Below are 21,768 nucleotides of genomic sequence, written 5' to 3' on the forward strand. Positions count from 1 at the left end.
CATTGGTTTTTGCTTGGTTTCTTGAAATAAATGTCATCTAACAAGCCTTTAAAATGCTGCTTTGGAGCAGAGAGGGGAATTGATGCAACCAGGCTTGTAGGAACTGGTAGGGAGCCCTATGGGTTTACTTGCCAATGCCCCTATTTACCCTGCGTTAACTTGAGAAGTGCGCAGTGTCCCCCCTCATTGCACAACCTCCCCCCAAAGTCCTAATTCATTCTCCATTCTCCACAATGCAGGATATAGAATACGTTCTAAAAAGGTATGTCAGTTTCATCCCAGAGTGTCTCTTCCTTCCCTTTTTAAAAACATGTTTCCGAGACATGGGCATTGCAGCAGTGTATCCAGCCTTCCAAAAGTAATCCACAAAACACTGGGGACATTTCAGTACACAAGAGAGGGTAGATTTCTTAAAGGATCAAGGACAGTGGAGAAATGCTCTGCTGCTAAAGATCCAAAAATAAAACTGCACCAAAAGGCATAGGGGGTGTGTGTGTGTGTTGGATGTCACTGTTTCCATGCACACCAGCTGATAAGCGTCTTACAGCATGTGTAGCACATCTTTGATGCAAGCAGCATTCTGAATTGCAATGAAAACGTTAGCATTACACAAAACAGCATAAAGGGGGGGGGGCTTTGGGTGTCCTTTTCTGTTCTTAACAACAGAAGTGCAAACTTCAGAAAATGTGTCAGTCTCCCATGGCAGCTGATTTAAGAACTGCATTAATTTGGGGAAAGGCACTTGGATACTTTATGACAGGACAAATTTAACGTGCGTGAATCAATGTGAGATGATCTTGCCCTTCCTCAGCTGTACACATTTCCATGAGGCAGGTGGCAAAATGGCATGCTTGAATGGGCTGCTGTCTCTGAAAAGCTCTCACAGCAGGGAGAAGACTGAGCAACACTCCCTCACATATGCTAGATTTTTTTTGCAACACGGTGAAGCGTTCAGATGTGTCCCCCCCCCCCCTTCTGCAAGATGATTTGGTACAGTTCAAGAGATATTTAAAATGCTGCTTCTGAGTAACATTTACACCATAAAAGGTATTGTCAAAAAGTCCTGTGTTGCTACACTCTGACTGAGTTTCCTAGTTCTGAGGCTTCTCCGTCTTTCGTCTTGATTACAGGAACTTACAAAACTGGCTGCTTTATAATGAGTTAGACCATTGGTCCATTAGTATTGTCTACATGGACTGGCAGCAGTACTCCAAAATTTCAGGCATGGGTCTTCCCAGGCTTACCTGGAGATGCCAGGGCACAAGGAGAGACCACCTTGGTCAGACCAAATACCTGACTAGTCCAGGGTCCTGTTCTCACAGTGGCCAACCAGATGTGTATGAGAACCCCAAAAGCAATACTGAACACACCCCAACACACTCATTTCTTGTGATTCCTAGCCACTGGCTTTCAGAGGCATAGTGCCTTGACTTTGGAGACATAACTGCCATGACCTTGAGACTTTCTGTATGCAAATCCAGTGCCCTACATCTGAGCTGCAGCCAACCTTTCCTGATCCTTGCTTCTGTATTTCCCACCTACATTGATCCCTCCCATCTTTCCTCCAGGGCGAGAGAGGACATGAAACTTATTATATTCTTGGTTCCTGCTGGGGAGAGATCAATGAACTCTCTGGAGGCAAGAAGCCTCTCTGGAGGCCAAAACAGTTGCCAAGCTTCCTCATTTTCTCTCCCAGATGTTTTCCTCTTATATAAGCTGCTGACAACTGAGCTAAGAAGCCCTTCTCCATAGGAATTTTGCAAAATGGTGTCTTGATGGATGCAGCAACCGCTGTTGACCTGGATTTCACTGTACAGTGGTACCTTGGGTTACATACGCTTCAGGTTACATACATTTTAGGTTACAGATTCCGCTAACCCAGAAATAGTACCTCGGGTTAAGAACTTTGCTTCAGGATGAGAACAGAAATTGTGCTCCGGCGGCATGTTGGCAGCAGGAGGCCCCTTTAGCTAAAGTGGTGCTTCAGGTTAAGAACAGTTTCAGGTTAAGAACGGACCTCCGGAATGAATTAAGTACTTCCCTGAGGTACCACTGTATGTAGGCCAGAGGTGGCAAACCTGCGGCCCTTCAGATCTCGCTAAACTACAACTCCCATCAGCCTTAAGCATTGCCTGTGCTGGGGCCGATGCGTAGTATAGCTCCAGCAACATCTAGAGGGGTCACAGGTTTCTGATCCTTGGCACAAACCAAGATTTATGAAAATGTACTGATTTTCAGGAAACTGCTCTGTTAGGTAAGTGAGTACCAGCTCTTTGATTCAGACTGATGTTCACAGCAACCCTTCAGAGTAGGCATGGCAGTTTTCTACCAGAACTACGGTGGTACCTTGGGTTAAGTACTCAGTTCGTTCCGGAGATCTGTACTTAACCTGAAACTGTTCTTAACCTGAAGCACCACTTTAGCTAATGGGGCCTCCTGCTGCTGCCTCACTGCTGGAGCACGATTTCTCATCCTGAAGCAAAGTTCTTAACCTGAAGCACTATTTCTGGGTTAGTGGAGTCTGTAACCTGAAGCGTTTGTAACCTGAAGCGTATGTAACCCAAGGTACCACTGTATATGAGAGAGAGAGGGAAAGAGAGGCAAAATGGAAATGTTTTGCCAACAGGGAGATACTTTGCCTGAAGAATTTCCTTCCAGTCATTCCACAGTCTGGGGGGCGGAGGGCTTTGTTAGAATAATGGCTTGTAACCGTAAAGGCAGCTCATTACCCATATAAAAGAAACTCAGGCTCAAAAGATGCTACTTGGCTCTGTGGAAAGATGATAAGGGCTTTCATTCAGCTACAATAGTTTCTTTCCTCAGCTCTCCCATCACCACCCGGGCACCAGAAACACAAACAAATATATGAGAGGGAGAATTCTAGAAAGTGCAGCTTCTCCCCTCGCAAGGTACATGAGAAGCTAACTCGGGTGGATTCCTGGTTTCCAAGCATCTCTCAAAGGTTATATGGCAGCTCTTTTGCAGTCTGTTCCTGACAATCTTGGGAGGGCCAAAACCTGGGTCCCTTTGTGGTGGGTGCCCCATCCCAGGGAGCAGCCAACTATGATTTATCATATACGTGGTAGTACATTTCTCAAAGAGATCAGTTTGCTTAAATGAACTTGAAAATGTACCAAAATCCTCCTTACGAGATGTTGATGGGGAGAGGATGCCACCGCGTGGAGGTTTTGTGCCTCTGCAGTCTTGGAAATGAATCAGATGGAATGAGTCAGCACCAACTTTGGGGAAGGAGAGGAGCTGGGATGTACATTTTCCTGGGCAAGAGCTCGATACTCCTTTCAAAACTTTGAAGGCTGAGGGTTAGGCTCTCCCTTCTCCCCCTAATTCTGGGTATTTTATTTTATTTTATTTTATAATATTTTTTATTAGTTTTATGAAATACAGAAAAAAGAATAAAGAGCATATTATAAACGTAGAAAAAGAAAGTTACAAATTTTCTTGTTCTTTTTTCCAAATCTACTGGACTTCCCCGCGTCCTCCCAACCCTGCATTCTCTGTGATACATAACATCTGCAATTTGTTAACTTGTTTCAATACTTATTGTATCTTCCATTTTATCATGTTACCCAATTTCAAATATATTATGACCCAAATCATGTACGTTTTCATTTTAACACAATAAAGTTGTTTCATTATTCTATCTCTGACTTCTTGTACCTTAATTTCCATTTCTTTAATTTAACATTACTGAAGCTAGAATTTCCTAAAAGGTGCGTTTTTTAACATTCATACAACTTATAATGTTTTTCCAAATAGTCTTTAAATTTTTTCCAGTCCTCCTCAATTGTTTCTTCTCCCAAGTCTCGGATTCTGCCAGTCATTTCGGCCAGTTCCATGTAGTCCATCAACTGCGTGTGCCATTCCTCCAGTGTGGGTAAATCTTGTGTCTTCCAATGTTTTGCAATCAGGATCCTTGCTGCTGTAGTGGCGTACATAAAAAAAGTTCTGTCCTTCTTAAGCACTCTCTGGTCCACCATGCCCAGGAGGAAGGCCTCTGGTTTCTTAGGTAAGGTAAATCTAAGTACCTTTTTTAGTTCATTATGAATCATTTCCCAAAAGGCCTTCACTTTCGGGCAGGTCCACCAGAGGTGAAAGAATGTCCCTTCCGCCTCTTTACATTTCCAGCATTTATTATCAGACATGTGATATATCTTAGCAAGCTTGACTGGGGTCATGTACCACCGGTATATCATTTTCATAATGTTTTCCTTCAAGGCACTACATGCCGTAAATTTCATTCCGGTGTTCCATAACCTTTCCCAGTCTTCAAACATAATGTTATGCCCCAAATCCTGCGCCCACTTTATCATGGCGGATTTGACTGTCTCATCCTGAGTATTCCATTTAAGCAGCAGGTTATACATTCTCGAAAGTAGTTTACTTTTTGGTTCTAACAGTTCTGTCTCTAGTTTCGATTTTTCCACCTGGAATCCAACCTTCTTGTCTACTTTAAAGACCTCTTGAATTTGTGCATAATGCAACCAATCTCGCACCTTGTTTTTTAGTTTTTCCAAGCTCTGCAACCTCCAATTGTCTCCAATCTTTTCAATAATTTCCTCATATTTAGGCCAATTGGCTTCCATATTAGGTCTCTTACGTGCCTTGGCCTCCACCGGTGAGAGCCACCTCAGAGTCTTACTCTCCAATAAGTCTTTATATTTTGTCCAGACCATTAAAATTGCTCTCCTGACAATGTGGTTTTTAAACAATTTGTGCACTTTAACCTTGTCATACCACAAATATGCATGCCACCCAAAAGCGTTGTCAAACCCTTCCAGATCTAGGACATCAGTGTTTTCCAGTAAGATCCAATCTTTCAACCAGCAGAAGGCTGCGGATTCATAATATAACCTCAAGTCTGGCAGGGCAAATCCCCCTCTTTCTTTCGCATCAGTTAATATCTTAAACTTTATTCGGGGCTTTTTGCCCTGCCAAACAAACTTAGAGATATCCTTCTGCCACCTTCCAAAGCATTCCACCTTGTCCACAATCTGTAGGGTCTGAAACAAAAATAACATTTTTGGCAATACATTCATCTTTATAGCTGCTATTCGGCCCAACAAGGAAAGTTTCAATCTTGACCACGTTTCCAAATCTCTTTTGATTTCTGACCAACATTTCTCGTAGTTGTCTTTAAACAAATTCAAATTTTTGGAGGTCAGATACACCCCTAGGTATTTTACTTTTTTAACCACATTTAATTCTGTTTCTTTCACGAACTCATCTGTTTCTATAATTGTCAATTTTTTTGCTAGAACCTTAGTTTTTTGCTTGTTCAACTTAAATCCCGCCACCCGACCAAAGTCCGAAATTAATTCTAACACTCTTTTAGTACTAGAGACAGGCTCCTGCAATGTTAATACCAGGTCATCTGCAAATGCTTTCAATTTATATTGTTTCACTCCGACCTCAATTCCCTGTACCAACCGGTCCTTTCTAATCATGTTCAATAGCACCTCCAGAACTGAAATAAACAATAGGGGGGATAGGGGGCGCCCCTGCTGTGTCCCTTTTTCAATTTTAAACTCCTCTGTCACCACATTGTTTACTATCAATTTCGCTTTTTGTTCTGAATATATTGCTTCTATTCCATTTTCAAACCCCCGCCCCACTCCCATCCCTTCCAAATTTTTCTTCATAAACATCCAGGAAATATTGTCAAAGGCTTTCTCCGCATCAATAAAGATTAGCACCGCTCTAGTGTTAAGCTTTGTTTGTAAAAGCTCCAAAATATCAATAATGTTTCTTGTGTTGCCAAACAAATGCCTACCAGGGAGAAAGCCAGCCTGGTCCTTATGGATCACTTCATTAAGCACTTTTTTAAACCTACTTGCCAAAATGTCTGCAAGAATTTTGTAATCCACATTTAGGAGTGAGATGGGGCGGTAGTTCTTAAGCTGGGTCTTTTCAGTTTCTAGTTTGGGTATCAATGTGATGAAGGCTTCTTTCCACGTTTCCGGTGCCTTCCTCCCCTCCATAATCTGGTTACAAACCTCCAACAAAGGTTGTATCAAATAGTCCTTCAAAACCTTATAGTATTTGGAGGTAAGTCCATCCGGGCCTAGAGATTTGCCTAATTGAAGGTTCTGAATGGCACTTTCAATTTCTTGCTGTGTGATATTACTATTCAGGATTATTCTCATTTCCTGAGGTATTTTCTGTAGTCCATTGGTTTTAAGAAATTGGTCCACCTCCGAATCTTTCTGTGGCCCTTGTGAATAAAGTTCTTTGAAATATCTCTGGAAGCACTTTCTAATTTCCTCGGGTTTCTGAACCATTCTCCCTTCAATCTCTAGATTTGTAACAGTATTAAGTTTTTGTCTCTTTTTCAACTGCCATGCTAGCAGTTTCCCACACTTATTTGCTGATTCAAAAGATCTTTGTTTCATTTGTTTAATTTTCCATTCCACCTCTTGATTTGTCAGTTTCAAATATTGTGCTTGGAAAAATTTCACTTCTCTCAGCACTTCCTTCGACTTAGGCCTGGATCTTAGTTTTTTCTCTCCATCTCTTATTTTTTCCAATATCTTCTCCTTCTTTTCATTCCAGAGTTTTTTCTTGATCGTATTTTGTTGTATTAGAAACCCTCTCATGACTGCTTTACTTGCGTCCCAGATTGTTCTTTTTTCCACAGTGGTATTTAAATTTATCACAAAATAGTCCTTTAAAGTTTTTTGGGCCTTCTTAACAATCTTCTCGTCCCTTAATAAGGTGTCATTCATTTTCCATCTGAAGGATCCGGTTGTATTTAGTCTCAATTCCAATTTCAAAGCATTATGGTCGGAGCAGGTTTTTGGGCAGATTTCCACCTTTCTAGTCTTGGGTGCCAGTCCTCTAGTTATCCATATTTGGTCGATTCGTGTCCATGTCAGATGAGCTTCAGAAAAGAAAGTCCCTTCTTTTCCTAGGGGGTTCTTAACCCTCCATATATCAATTAAATCCACATTGTCAGTCATTTCAAAAAAAGTTTTAGGTAGTCTGCCATCTTTCGTTATGTTAGCACTTTGCGACTTATCCATATTTACAGACACAACCCCATTCATATCACCCATCATGATGATGTTGTTGTAGTCTAAGTAATCCAGCATAATCTCATGCAGCTTCCTGAAAAATTCTGATTTTCCTTCATTTGGGGCGTATATTCCTAATATCAGAAATTTTTCTCCTTGTGTCTGAATTTCAATCGCCAAAATTCTGCCGTGTTCATCTTTAAATAAGAATTTCGGTGACAGGCTCTCCTTTGCACTAATTCTGGGTATTTTAAAATCTCATTGGGTCAGGTGGCAAGGAAGCTACTAGAATTTGAGGTTTCCCTACATGTCCTAAGGCAGCTGGCCCCTCCCCAAGTTATCTTCATGCAAAAAAACAAATAAATAAAAATGTCACAACCTATGATGGATCTGATAATGTTCACGTTCATTTGAACTGCACTCCTAAATGTACAGCAATGGGACAGTATGGCTTGTTTATCAGTTTCCAACCTCTCTGGCTTGCCATTGATCTCTTGTAAAGCACAGCTTTTTATATTATAGGGCTATATAAGAACATCATGCTCTTCTGTTTTAGTGGCTTGGCAGCCCATGACAAACGATTAATGGAAAACAATCCCAGCTTGAAATGGAAGTTGGATCATACATGTCCAGCTGTGGACAGTGTGTGCCACAAAGGGAAGGCGGGTGGGGGGAGATTCTGTTTTAAATTTGGCAGGGGGGAAAGAGGGACTGATCTCCTGCAGCTGTCTCCAAGAAGTAGCCTTAAGGAGATGCAAAGATGTCCTTTTGCTGTTTTTGCCGGGGGGGGGGGTGAGTGGGAATTGGATGTGTTGACACTAACATGGTCTTAGCCTGCCAGCCGGCCCTTGCTCTACCTTTTGCTTGTAAATTAAATCTATATGATTAGAATCACAATTTTGTCTCCAGCATTCTTTTCCTGCAAAGAAACTCACGCTAAGGTGCTTTATTGAAGTTACCAGCAGCTGGCAGATGTCATATTATAGAAGCATAGAATTATAGAGTTGGAAGGGACGCCAAGGATCATCTAATCCAACCTTCTGCAATGCATGAATCTCTACTTAAAGCATTGATGACTGAAGACCATCCAACCTCTGCTTTAAAAACCTCCAATGAAGGAGATGCCACAACTTTCTGAGGGAGCCCATTCCACTGTTGAACAACTATTACCACCATAAAGTTCTTGCTGATGTTTAGTTGGAATCTCGTTTCTTGTAACTTGAAGCCATTGGTTGCAAGTCCTACCTTCTAGAGCAGGAGAAAACAAGCTTCCTCCATCTTCCGTATGAAGCCCTTTAGATGTTTAAAGGTGGCTATCATATCACCTCTTTACCAGGCTAAATATATCCATCTATCTATCAACTGTTCCTCATAAGGCTTGGTTTCCAGACCCTTGATCATCTTGGTCACCCTCCTCTGTTCCAGCTTGTCAATTATATCGCAGCACCCAGAACTTCTTAAATCACAGCACCCAATACTCCAGGTGTGGTCTGACCAAGGCAGAATAGAGCGGTACTAATGCTCCCCTTGATCAGGACACTATTCTTCTGTTGCTGCTGCCTAGAATAGCATTAGTTCTTTTTGCTGCTGCATCACACTGTTGACTCACATTAAGCTTGTGATCTACTAAGACCCCTAGATCCTTTTCATATATATTACTGGGAAGACAGGTAGTATCAATTTTACTTAGGGATAAACTACCAGTAGGATCCTGTACAGGCATTTTTTTAACAGGAGGGGGAAGGTCAAAGCATCTGTGGAAACCCTGAATCAGATTTGGGCCATTGCTTGTATGGCAAGTGCATGTATGCCCTGTTGGACAAATAGCAGTGGTGGTGTGAGCAAAGGAGGAGGAGGATTTCAGCTGAGAAAATGGCAGTATCCGTGTTTATAGCAGCCTTCATCAACCTGGTGCCCTCCAGAAATTTTGGACTACAACTCCCACATGCTGGCTGGGGCTGATGTGAGTTGTACTCCAAAATTTCTGGAGGCAGCAGGTTGTTGAAGGCTAGTGTAACGGATTAAGTTCCTGTTCTGCAACTCCATAGCCCTGCTCTGTTTCAGGTTTCTCTGCAGCCACTTTAAGAAAAGAAAAAACAACAACTTCAAGAAAGCCAGTGGAAGGACTTATCATAATAGGGACTTTGGCTATGATTAGTGGAGTGGTTTTAGAAGGAGTTTAGGTATGACTCAATTGCTCGCTCTTGTGATACCTTTCTGGCAACTGTTAAAAGACATTGTTTAGGAAAGTTTCCATGAAGAAACTTGCAATTGAACTGAGTAGAAGCAGAATAAAGGCAAAGTGTGAGACACTAGACCCTTGACGGGTAAAAACATCAATAGTTGACTCTCAGCATTAGTGTTTCTAAACATGTTTCTGGACAGAAATTTAGATCTTAATTACAAAGAACTGTTGAAACAAAAAAAATAAATTCCTTCCAGTAGCACCTTAAAGACCAACTAAGTTAGTTCTTAGTTGAACTAACAGTTCAACTAAGAACTAAAAGTTCTAAAAAGAACTGTTGAGTCATTTACTTTTGGCTGCACTAGCAGCTGTTGAACTGGAAGACAACGTAAATGTTGACCAGCGGTACCAAAATGCTTTAGATGTGATCTTTTGGAGAAATTAACACACAAACTAAGGGTAGGCAGGGGCCAGAAGACAAAGGACTCATTCAATAAAAAAATGGAAAGTGTTTACTGATTATACAAGTATAAAGGATATTGCCTGTTCTCCAGCCTTGCTATAGGCTACACTATGGATCTTTTGAAGTTACTTTCTCTTTTCATTTTGAAACCCTGTAAAGGAGAAAAAGAATAAAGTATGTATAATAATTGAGCAATCTTAAGCCTCATGTTAGTATTCACCCTTTGCATTTATTTATTTATTTATTGCTTCAATTTGTATTTTCAAAAATGTTCAGTCAAGAAATGTAAAATAATTAGTTGACTTCTACCAAGTCTAAAACTCTTTTGGGAAGGAGCTTAAATGCTAAAAGAATTGCAAATGAAAGAGGCTCAGGCTGAATCCAATGCAATGAGTATACACCAAAGGAACCCAATAGTTTGCCCTCCTGATGTTGGACTACAGTTCCCATCTTTAGCTGGCATGACCAGCAGTCAAGGATGTTGGGAGCTGTAGTATAACATAAGAAGGGCAATCTATTGCCTATTCCTGGCTTACATGGCAGCATGCTTATCTGTGATTAAGTTCCACTGAAGTCAATAGCTTTACTTGCATAGGATTGCGTTGCACAAGCAGTTCAAGAGCTGAGTGTTCAGAAGCTACTCAAATGAATAACTACTGTTCAGCTTACGAACAAAATAGTGGCGTAAGGTGGGTAGGCATTAAAAACACTTATAATGGCCAGTAGGATCATTTAGATGGGCTTCGGTGCCCCAAATGTCTCCATGGACCAATTTTTCTTCCAAATTAATGGTTATGATTATTTTTATTATATATTTATTTATACCTCACCTTTTCCTCTGTCAGGACTCAAGATGGATTAAAGATAAAAGCAAGAATTGCTAAAAACATGGGGGAAAAAACAATAATTAAAAATGATTAAACACTGAAAGAATTAAAACTACATACACATAAAAAAAGCTATTTAAAACTTACAAATAATTATGATAAAAACAGTGCGGCACCAGCCCTTTCATTAAAAGCAGACAGTTCCCAAAAGCCTGTTTGAACAACAGAGTCTTCACCTGCCGGGAGAAGGACAGCAAGGAAGGAGCCAGTCTGTCTTCTCCATAGAGGGGATTCCAGAACCTGGGAGCTGCAGCTGAGAAGGCCCTTTCCTGCATCCCCACGGCGTCTGTGGGATCCCCCAAGAGGAGCTCTTTAACACCTTGGCAGATCTTGAACAGTACACCAATGTTTGTATACAATGTGTTGAATGTTTAATTCCAAAAACCAAAACCATCCATTTTGGTATTGGATGGAGATTGCCTGGGACTCTTGAACCACCCCTTGTCAGGCCAACCCTGCCGTGCAGAACTTGAAAGAGCCCATTCCTGTTTGGAAGGTAGCCTACTTCACTAAGGGAAGCGTTTGTACAATTCATTTATTCGCCCAGTTTTGCTTTAGCCCCCCACTCAATGCTGTGTGGCCCTTGGAAGGTTGCCTAGTGGGGAATGTGGCCCTCAGCCTGAAAAAAGGCGCCCCATATAAACAAGTTTCTCACACACCCTTCAAAACTTCACCCCTAGACCAGAGGTTTTTAACCTATTTGGGTCCCTGTCTCCCTTGACCAACTCCATTCTTTCTGTGGCACCCTTGTGGGGGCCAGGAGCACATTTATGTCACCCCTTGCCTGCAGAGCTGACAGCTCCTTACCCCTTTTCAAACACCCTCCTTTGGGGAGTGATTCCTCAGTCTGCCTTCTTCTCCTCTCTCCTTGGGAATCTTCTGGTCTCTGAGTTCCCCCGCCCCGGCCCAAAGAGAGGTGCCTCCTCACATTGCCCACAGGGCCCTGGGAAGCACCCCCTGGCCAACCCTAGAGGCACCATTGAGTTTATATCCAGGGCTGCTGCAACAAACAGCTGTGCAATCCTTTGGGAGGCAGCGATGCTAGAGGCCATAAGAGGAGGCCTTTGCAAGGGAGGGAAGGGAAAAGGGATAGAGACCAGTGTTGCTTGCAGTCGCAGCACCCCTGTGACCATCATTCAAGGCACCCCAGGGTGCCACGACACAGTGGTTGAAAACCACTGCCCTAGGCGAAATAGATCTCGCTGGGCTAAAGCCGTGACATGTTGCAGATTCTGCGCGCTTTCACGTCAAAGAAAGCTCATTCCAAACAGTGGCGTAGCGTGGGTTGTCAGCACCCGGGGCAAGGCAAGATAGTCCCTCTCTCTCTCTCCGCACCTCACCACACCACACGCCTGGCACCCCCCCCCCTCCACAGTGGGCGTGACCCGGGGGCTCGGATCAGATTCGCACAGCCAGCACTGCAGTGAGAGAGAGTGAGTGAGCCAGGTAGGGGCCGAGAGCTGGGAGTGCGAGCGCCCCCCCCAGATGTTGCGCCCGCCACCCCCCCCTTGCACAACCACGCTACGACACTGATTCCAAACAACAAATGGGCTCAACTTTCCGGCGGCAGGACCCGATCGAGCCACTTGGTGGCACCCTGAGCTCCTCGGACGCAGCTGCTCACAACATATTCCTTTTGGACGGGAGGGGCTGGGTTTCTCCCGGGCGCCGCCTCCCTCCGTTCCCCCGCGCGCCCCGCCCTCGCCTCCCAAGGGCTGGGACGAGAGAAGTGTTGTTAAGTTCTGTGTCAGAGTCGCGGCTGCTGCGAGAGAAGAAAACTTAAGTCTGTGGGGACCGAGCGCCAGCACCAAGGTAAGGAAAGGACGGCCTGCGCTTTCGGGAAGGGGTTGCTCGTGAGGAAGCCCGATGCGTTGCGGGGTTGTGGTTTTTTTTTATTATTATCCCCGGGCGCCCTAGCAGGTGCGGATGGGGACCCAGAAGAGATGCGTTCTCTTCCTCCCTCCCGGGCAAGTTTTTCTGTGCGCCCTTGGTGCGTTCGCGCCTTCTGAAGTTTTGTTTAAAAACGCACACTCGGTTTTTTATTCCTTCTCCCGAGGTTATTGACTCCTTGGTCGGAGTTTGCTCTGTTTTGATCCTGACGGTAGCCAGAGCTGCTCCGCTCTGGGAAGCAGCCGAGCGTGGGGCTCCGGTGCCTGGCGCTGGCCCTGCGCTGGCCGGTACCCGCCATTGGATCGCCTTGCCTGGTTGGCACCTGGTGCTGAACGGCCAAAAGGCACGTCCTGGCGCTGCTTGTGAAATCGTTGCCAGAGTGTAAACGAAGCAGAGCCGGGCGGTTTCGTTTTTGCTGCGCAAGGGGGGCTGGTAACTCTCTGCGTATGCCCGGAGGAGCTCATTACCGCACATATTCCGAGACGTAGCCAAGGCGCGGACACATTCTGTGGCTAAGCCTTGGCACATATTATACCTAAGTGGGTCTCCCAGGGAGCCTGCTCTCGGTATGGCAAATTCGTCCTGCTTTTCAGGGACTGGTTTCGGTAAAAAGATCTGGGTTGAGAGATTGGCGTAGTTGGTCGGCCTCGATTCCCCACCCGAAGCAGAGGCAGAAGCTCAGTCTTCCCTTGTTATTTCCAGTCACCTGACTGCATTTGTTCCTTGGCTGGAATATTAGATCATGGAAGTTTTCAGTCTGGTTTTTACTTTTTCTTTAGAATATGGGTTTAGTTTTAGTGTTTATGATGGGTGGGGTTACACCAGTCATCTGTCTGTTTCATGTTTGCACTCCTAAGATAATCAGCAAAGAGGCCCTCCCTCCAACTGAGAATGGGTAGGCATTGTGCCAAAGCAAGCCCTGGTAAGTGGGGTTAGGATTGTAGCCTAAGACTCCTTTCCAGGAGAGGGGAGTTGGCTTTTTAGTGGGGGAGGACTTTTTGGGGCACAGCGGGAGGGAGGGAGGGAGAGACCTGCTCTTTCTGCAGTGGGTCCACAGAATCCCCTCCCTCTAGTGAAACTTTGCTTAAGTGCCAAGCCCACAGGGACAAGAGATGTGGAGTTAGCAAAAGATGCAGCTTCTAAGGAAGAAGAGGAAGCCAGACAGAACTTTGTGAAAGAGTCATGCTCATAGAAACACTGTGATGTAATGGGGTGGGGCAAAGGCTGGGTGACCTTTTTTGACATTTGCTCCGCTGACAACGTCCCTTGGTTTTTCCACTTGTCTGCCAAAATGACAAGGCTATTTTACTTCCTTGCCTGACCAACCTGTTCCCAGCCTTGCTGATTCCTTTCTGTCCCAGTCTCCCTTTGCTGTTGTTCCTTCCCATCTCCCTAGATCTGTCAAATGCAGTCATTTTACAGTAAAATATTTAACCTTCTCTTCCATTTCAGTAGAGATTACCATTCCCATCCCTGGGATTCCCCAACCTAGTTGGGTCACTAGGACTAAAAATTCTGAATTCTTCAATGCATGGCCTGGATTTCGTTGGCTTTTTACACACGCACACACACCTCAAACAAACAAACTAGACATGGTTGCTAAGTTTGGTCATGTTGTTCTCACATTAATCCTTGAGAAGAAATGTATTACTATTAATAATCCTTTAAATTTCTTTTTGGACTGGCACTCACAAATAATCTGTTGATTTTTTTTAAGTCAACAGATTTATTACCCAGAACAAACATGTACTGTATACTGTATAACCAAAACCTCAATTAAAACACACACTGGACTTTTTCTTAAGTTATGGCCCACTGTTGTACTATGGGCCACTTTAACTGGCAAGCACACCTCAGATTGGAATCTGTAGCTTGAAACTCCCTGCCTCTTCACTGTATTATTTTAGATGCCTACTGAAAATGTTTTTGAAAATGGCCTTGATTGAGCATTTATTCTTACTTGTTTATGGAGTGGTTATACAACAATGAGCATTTATCTTGCATTCATCTTGGCTGGCTTGTGGGGTGTTTGAATGTCTTCCCATTAGTCCTTCATTCGTTTTACAGCCTTTAATGTATTTCCCTGCCACTTTTCAACATTTAAAAATGTTGATTCTTTTTTCATATGTCAATTTGTTGCTCTAGAGCAGAGAGGGCTTTAATACACTTTAATTAGGGAAACCTAAAGTATGCATTGAACTCCTCCTACATATTAGTGACAGTCTGGAGTCATGAATTTTAATAGTGAGCTTGTGTAACCAAAGCAGGGCTAGGGAGTAGCAAGAGGGAGATGGATGCTTGGAGAAATTCTAAGGCTTACAGGTAATCTTGGCCCAACTGCACTGGCTACCAATTAGCTTCTGGACACAATTCAAAGTACTTAAATGGCTCAGGCCCACAATACCTGAAGGACTGCCCCTCCCCATATAAACCACCCCAGTTTCTGTGTTCTTCATCTGAGGCCCTTCTTCATACATGAGGTCTGGAGGGTGGCAACACGAGAATGGGCCTTTTCATCCTTGGATACTTCAGTTCTTTCTTTCTCACACATACATTTGTTTCTTGTAACAAATCAGTTGCAGTGAACATGTGAGATTCCAAGGATATCTGGGGGCTGAGAATTCCCTTGAGCTACATAGAATGTTGCCAAATTTCAGGGCAGGCAGTTTGGGCCCATTTAGCCCATTGCTGTCTTCCATGATGATTGGCAGCTGCTCTCTGGGACTTTCTGCATACAAAGCAAACGCTTTGGCTTCTTGAAGCTGTAGCCCCGCCCTTTCCTCAGACATTTTTAAAAACAGAGTTATAGAATCTCTTCAGCCCCAGGGCAGGGAGGTTGATCACCAGTCCTTCCCAAGCAGCTATGCTTAGTAAGGAACCTGGGCAACAGTGTCCTGCCTTACCAACCTGAAGGTTTTTAGCCACTCTGCATCTTCTTGGGCATTCATTTCCCTAAGGGGATTCTCCTATTCATCCCTCTTTTGAACTTTCAAATAAGGACCTGGGAAATAGTAACTATTTTCTCTTGGCCTCTTTGAGAAAAGAGCATCACCTAGCTTTGAAGACCTAGATTTAAATTGAAAAGCTCCTGTTTGCAAAGCTCTAAGTAGCATGGCTCAGGTATGCACATGTTTAGAGATGGGGAGGTCTGGAAAAAAACCTGGCCCCCCCCCCCATTTTTTTCTGGGTTTTTCCCCAGGCCTTCTCATGCAGCCTCTGCTCTAAAAGGCTGGCAAGCTGAAGAAAGAAGGCTCAAGCTTAGGCTGAGATCCGGTTGCCACCTACCTCGGAGTAAACCCCATTGAACACAACAAGGCTTACTTCTAAGGAGACATGTATTGGCTTGCTGGGTTAGCAACCGGATTGGCCCAAGGCCATGGTGGGAATCAAAAACATGTGGTAGAAAAAATATTAAAACATGATGTGTTTTTTACAAACGCAAGCCAAATCTAACCAGCCACCATATTTGGTTTGAAACAAGTTGGGTGGTGGTAGAGGAGGAGGACAGTGAGACCAGCAGATCAGCTGAAGCTCCTCAAATTGTGTACAGGACTAAAACATTTCTGTGGCACAGGCTTGCTGTAATGTTCCTGATCAGTTTCTTCCCAGGCATTTGTTCTTCTTTTCCCAACTTACATCTTCTGGAGCAGAAGAGAGCAGAGTGAGTGAGGAAGCATGACTTGACTTTTCCATTCCGATTGATTCCAACTTGGCTGGGAGTTTGGGATTCCTTTTCCTCAATTGACCTCTTTGTTTCCCGAAGTCAGATGGGCAGGCGGGGGCTACACATAACAATTTGTGCTGAGATGTGAAATGGCTAATGCTTTTTCCTACTCCCAGGTCTGGGAAAGGCAATTGGATTTAAAAAACCTTTCTGTGTAAACATCCACACACACTGAATGTGTGCATAAACACAGCATGCGCACACACTGCACCTTCTCAGCTGATCTGTGCCCAATTAGTTACATATTATTACATTTCTATATCATCTTACCCCCAAAGAGCTCATTGCAGGAATATGTGCTTTTCTCCTCTGCATTCACTCCTCGAAGCAGCCTGGTGTGATAGGTTAGGCTGAGTGGTAATAACTGGCCCAAGTTCACCCATTGAACAATGGCTGAGTGGGGAGTCTGACAATCTAACCGCTACACAACTCTTGTTACCTCCTCACTCATCAAATCAGGAAGGAGCAATTTGCATCCCCATCAGGGCACTGGGCTAAGCAGAGAGGTCTCTGCCCCATCCCAGTGCTGGGTCTACCTTTATTCTTTTTCCTGCCTCTCCCAAGTGGGGGGTCTAGTAAGGATGTGGGTGTGAGAGAGAAAAATGTACTTGCAGGACTGGGCAGAGAGTTACCATATTGGCCTGAATATAAGCCTCGCTTTCCCCCGAAATCCCGACCATGAAAAGTTAAAGTGTGGCTTATATTTGCAACCATACGGTATGCATATATTCAGATATTTCTCTCTCTCTCCCCCCTTTCCAGTTTTAAAGGTGCAGCTCATATTTGGGTGCAGCTTATATTCGGGCCAATACGGTACCCACCCATGACCCAGAGATTCAGCATGGGCTCTGTAATGTGGGTTTTTGAAAACAGGTTTTAAAACTCTTTGCAGAAATAGCTTATGGGGGTATTGGAAGGCCTGCTTATATGGTTCTGAGCAAAGTGTCACATAATGTAAAATAAAAGGTCTACTCCAGTGCTGAGATTTATAAAGAAAAACTGTCAATTATTTTTTGTTGTTGTTGCCAAGATGAAGCTTGAAAATATTGGTGGATTGCATCTGAAGATGACCCTCCCCGTTAAATATTATTGTATACCCATACCTGGGGGAAAACGTTTACTAAAACAGCAATTAAAATTAAAAAAATATTTTGCATTCAGAACATCAAGTATAAAAGCGGTGCTGTCTTGTGTTGTCTGCCTTTTGGTCAGCACGTGCAACATGGCTTTTAATCAGTCCTTGTGATGACTGCCTCTATAAGGGAAGCTGCTGGTTTGCATCAGCTCCCTGCAGACATCTGCTGACTTTCTCCACAGCTTCCAGAAGCCGGAAGCTCTCCTTGGCAACTGTATCAGGTACTCCAGTTGTGAGACAGAAATGTTTCCTTGTCGTGAAGCTGCACCTATTGAATTTCTTCCAGTTTTGCTGCTGTAAAAGGCTTAGAAGCCTTTGCCGGGAAAGAAGTAGGAAATAATCAAAGCACTTGGCAAGAGCAAACAAACCTCTTTCCCTGACACGACTATCCCCAGCTCTTTCTCTCAATTAGAGCTGTACTTCTGGGGCCTTGTTGGCAGAGGCTTGGAGTCTGAGCTGATTGAGCACTTCTCTGTGCTTTGCTAGTTTCACATTCTCCAAAGCCATCTCTACTATTTTAAAAAGGTAGCTGCATTAGGGAAAACCAGTTCGTCGTGCCGAGGTCTGGCCCTTTAGTTTAAGGATTCAATCCAAGAGCAATATTCTAACAATACAAGAGAGGTGTGCCGCCGCCCCCCGGCCCTGACACTGCAGTAACAACCATTATTTTAAAAGAAAATGGAACACTGGAATCTTCTTTTTTGACCCCTGGCTATGACATCCACAAGCTGAGAAAGTCAGTACGATAAGTGACAAAGCAAATTTACAGAGCGCTGTTTGTATGTGTGTTGAAAAATTACAAAAGGAACGGGGTTGGATCTGAGCATCCAGACCAGAGGCACTGGCAATCAAATTTAGGCATCAGAACTTTCTTTTTAAAGGAAATGTACACTGTGAGTAGCAATCAACATGTTCTGAAAATCTTGATGCCAAACTTATCCATAGGACTTTTTCTAGTTTCTGCCTTGCTCCTTGATCTTGATGAGGAGCAAGTTTTTTTTTTTTACTGGTTTTGCTAAAACCACGAACAATTCTTGCATTATTATACTGGAACATTATGTACATGTGCACTTCAAGTTTCCTAAAGTATCCAGCATATCAGCATACAACAATGCATACAACTCTGTAAAAGTGCTTAGGTATTTATATTTACAAAAATTACATTGTAGAAATGTAGTACCATATTGCATGGGGCGTGACTTTTATATGTATGATATATGTTTGTTCCTGCTTATAATTTTGCATATGATTAGCCAGGCTTTCTTTTTCTGTAACCGGCAATGCATGAATGACTTGCACTTGATGGAAAGAATGGTTCAGTGTGGACAAATTCCATCCATACATCTGTTTAAAAAGGATTGCTCCTCCATCCCCAACTATGAGTGCTCATCTTATTTATTTCATGAAATGCATCACCCAGAAAAAGCTTCTTTCACTTGCAGAACAGTTCAGTTTCTGGTCCTGAAGCCTCTTGCTAAAAATAGACTGATGGAACCGTGAGGCCTTTCCTGCCCTGCCCTATTCATAATAGGAGGTGTCATGTTTTCCCTGCCCCAGCTTTAGCTCTGAAAGGGATTTTTGTAAAGTTTGCTTGAGCCTAGGAACAGAGCAAAAACTTTGCATCAGGATTCAAAATGTCTGGTGCCCCCCAGCTAAATGCAATATTATATTTGTACCTAGGAAAGGAAAGAGAAAAGAGAGAGAAAAGAACACTGGGAAGTGACTTGAGGAGAGTTTTATGAGAAAACATGAAAGGGAGATGGAACTATATAACATATTGACTCAAGCTTAGTGTACGTGTAACACTGGAGAATTGGGGTTGGATTTCCTGTAGTTTTAATGAGGTCCTTCAAATTTTATTGAACCAATGTGGGGCCAGGTGGAGGAGGTATTTACTCCCCTCCCTCCTCTCTTGAAGCTCCAATTTTGGAGCCCCCCCCCAATAAGGCATCAAAGCAAAACCCAAAAATATCAGGAGATCTGATTGCAGAACTCCTGTGTAATATGTAATCTGTCTCTAAATGGCTGGCTGTGACTGATGGGAGCTGTAGTCCAAAATGAATGGAGGACACCAGGTTGAGAAAGTCTTCCATAATGAGGAGGATAGTAAGACACATGGACTAATAGCTGCAGTGGCCGTTTGCAGATATGTTACTGAGGGTACAGTCCTAAAGCAGACTTGCCTGGGAATAAGCCCCAATGGACACCGTGGGAGTTCTGGGTTGTAACCAATCAGGTTTTACACAAGAGTAGACCCATTGAAATTCATGAACCCAATTTAGTCATGTTCCTGAATTTCAGTGGGTATATTCTGAGTAAAACTTAGCTGGGTACAGCCCAGTATTGTTCATGTTTTTGAAAACTTAGCCAACAGAAACGTTTGTATAAGGCACCCGCCGGGTTCCAAGTATAAAGGAAAGCATAGCTGTCAACTTTTCCCTTTTCTTGCGAGGAATCCTATTCGGAATAAGGGAATTTCCCTTTAAAAAAGGGAAAAGTTGACAGCTATGAAGAAAAGTATTAAGGAAAAAGGGCAGAAAACAAAAGCAGGCGTTTCCCATAGATCTTTTTTCTTTTGCAGAAGTCAGAAGTTTTGCTTTTAGCTTTGGTGTCTCATGACCTAGAAAGAATTGCAGCTTGTGTTAAGGCCGATAGGATCACAGTGGGCGCTGTCCAAAAAAACTTTCGTCACTTTCAGAATTATTCAGTTTCTGGGATCTACAGTCTCTTGCTAAAAACAGACTGGTGCGAGGCCTCTGCTGCTGTGCACTGCACTATTCATAGTATGAAATGCCATGTATTCCAAGCTCTTATACGGACTGATGCCATTGGGTCCATGTAGCTCAGTATTGTCTACACTGACTACAGCAGCTCTGCTGGGTTTCAGACAGGTAATCTCACTCAGCCCTGCCTGGAGATGCTGGGGGTCGAATCTGGGACCTTCTGCATGCAAAGCAGATGCTCTACCCCTGAGCTACAGCCCTGAAAGGCTATGGCATTGTGCAATAAAAAAGCAGTTTGTTTTTAAGGTGCCACAAGGCTTGATTTTGCTGCAACAGACACCTGTTCCTCTAGAAACCTAGAAAAAAAATCAGAAGCTTTCCCATTCTCTCTCTCTCTCTCTCTCTCTCTCTCTCTCTCTCTCTCTCTCACCATTCCGTTTTAAGCTCCTCCCCTCCTGACTCCTTTTCCAAGGGAAGAAGTAGGACCACACCTAATTCCTACATCACATGTGACTGTGACTCAGCAGATAATTAGGCTTTTTTTTTCTTGAGAAGTAGATGGTACTGCTATGCTGTACTTTCAGGTCCTGGTGTGCTGGGGACCTTGTGATGGTTGAGTGAGAAGAACTGTTCTACAAAGCTACATGTTGGCACTTCAGCCTTCACTCAAGGAGACTGATTAAGGCTACAATCCTAACCCCATTGACCTAGGAGAAAGCCCCACTGAATGTAGTAGGGCTTACTTCTGAGTAGATGCAATTAGGCATGTGCTATAAATGCCTTAAAGAACCACAGGCTGTGTAAATGAGTCCCGTTAAAGGCAGAAAACATCAAGGATGTATGCTGAGCAAGCCATCGCTGGTGGTTAGACCAAGGTTGCTGCAACAAGAATGCAAGAGTGACATGTTTTTAGCTCTGGCACTTTGCTAACTTACTTCCTACCTGTGTTTGGCTTCTGATTCCATGGTTTCTGAAAAGCAAATGCAGTTGCTGGTGACAATGTGGGGCAAAGAGAAGGAAGTAGCTTTCTCTCTCTCTCTCTCCATCTCTCCCCACTATACACAGATGTGGGAAGTTTTCTCTCTCGCCACAACAACAAGCTCCATCGGCTTGTACTGCCTGCAGCGGAGTGATATGGAAGAAGCCATGCTTTGTTTTCAGGGAAACAATTGCTATCTTGAGAGGTTGAACAAGGGGAGTTTGTAGTGGACAAACATAGAAAGTACAGCCGTATCTTAGAATGGGGTGACGGCAGTGGTGAGTCAGAGGGACAAGGGAGTGAGAACTACCAGGCAGAAGACAGCTAGCTCTGTTGTATGCCTGTTGGCTTTCTGGATGCGTAGTGTTCTGCCTCTCTGTGACATGAGTGCCTCCGCGACATAAAGCAGTGGTGTGAAAAGCCTCCTGGTACGTGAGAGAAGTCTGCTATGGGCTGCCTCTCTACATCAGCCCCCCCTCTGTCTTTGGGAGGGCCATAGCTGGAGTAGATTTCTTCCACGTGACATAGGGCTCCTCAAGGAGTTGCCCTGAAGTGGCTCCTACCGCAGAAAGCTAACATGGGAAGGTGGACATGGACTGTTTACTACACACCAAAGGCAACTTCTGTTCATTTCAACCTAAATCAGTCCATTCTGTATGGACACATCTGAGTTTTAGCTAGCTGGCTGTAGTGTAAGCTGAGAGTTCAATTTATTGAACTGACTTGGTGCAGAGAAAAGCAACGAGCATGT

General features: G+C 43.7%; 1 protein-coding gene across 1 annotated transcript in view; it reads left to right on the plus strand.

Annotated features, from left to right (window-relative positions):
• Window positions 1-12,234: 12,234 nt before the first annotated feature.
• Window positions 12,235-21,768, plus strand: part of LOC310849514 (protein lifeguard 3-like) — a 32,994-nt gene continuing 23,460 nt past the window's right edge. Inside the window, exon 1 of the mRNA XM_083749773.1 lies at window positions 12,235-12,378. The gene's annotated coding sequence lies outside the window, so the exon portion shown is untranslated. The remainder of the gene's footprint in view (window positions 12,379-21,768) is intronic.

This window comes from Podarcis gaigeae (assembly GCF_964106915.1).
Source record: "Podarcis gaigeae genome assembly, chromosome: 1".
In the NCBI taxonomy this organism is placed as follows: Eukaryota; Metazoa; Chordata; class Lepidosauria; order Squamata; family Lacertidae; genus Podarcis; species Podarcis gaigeae.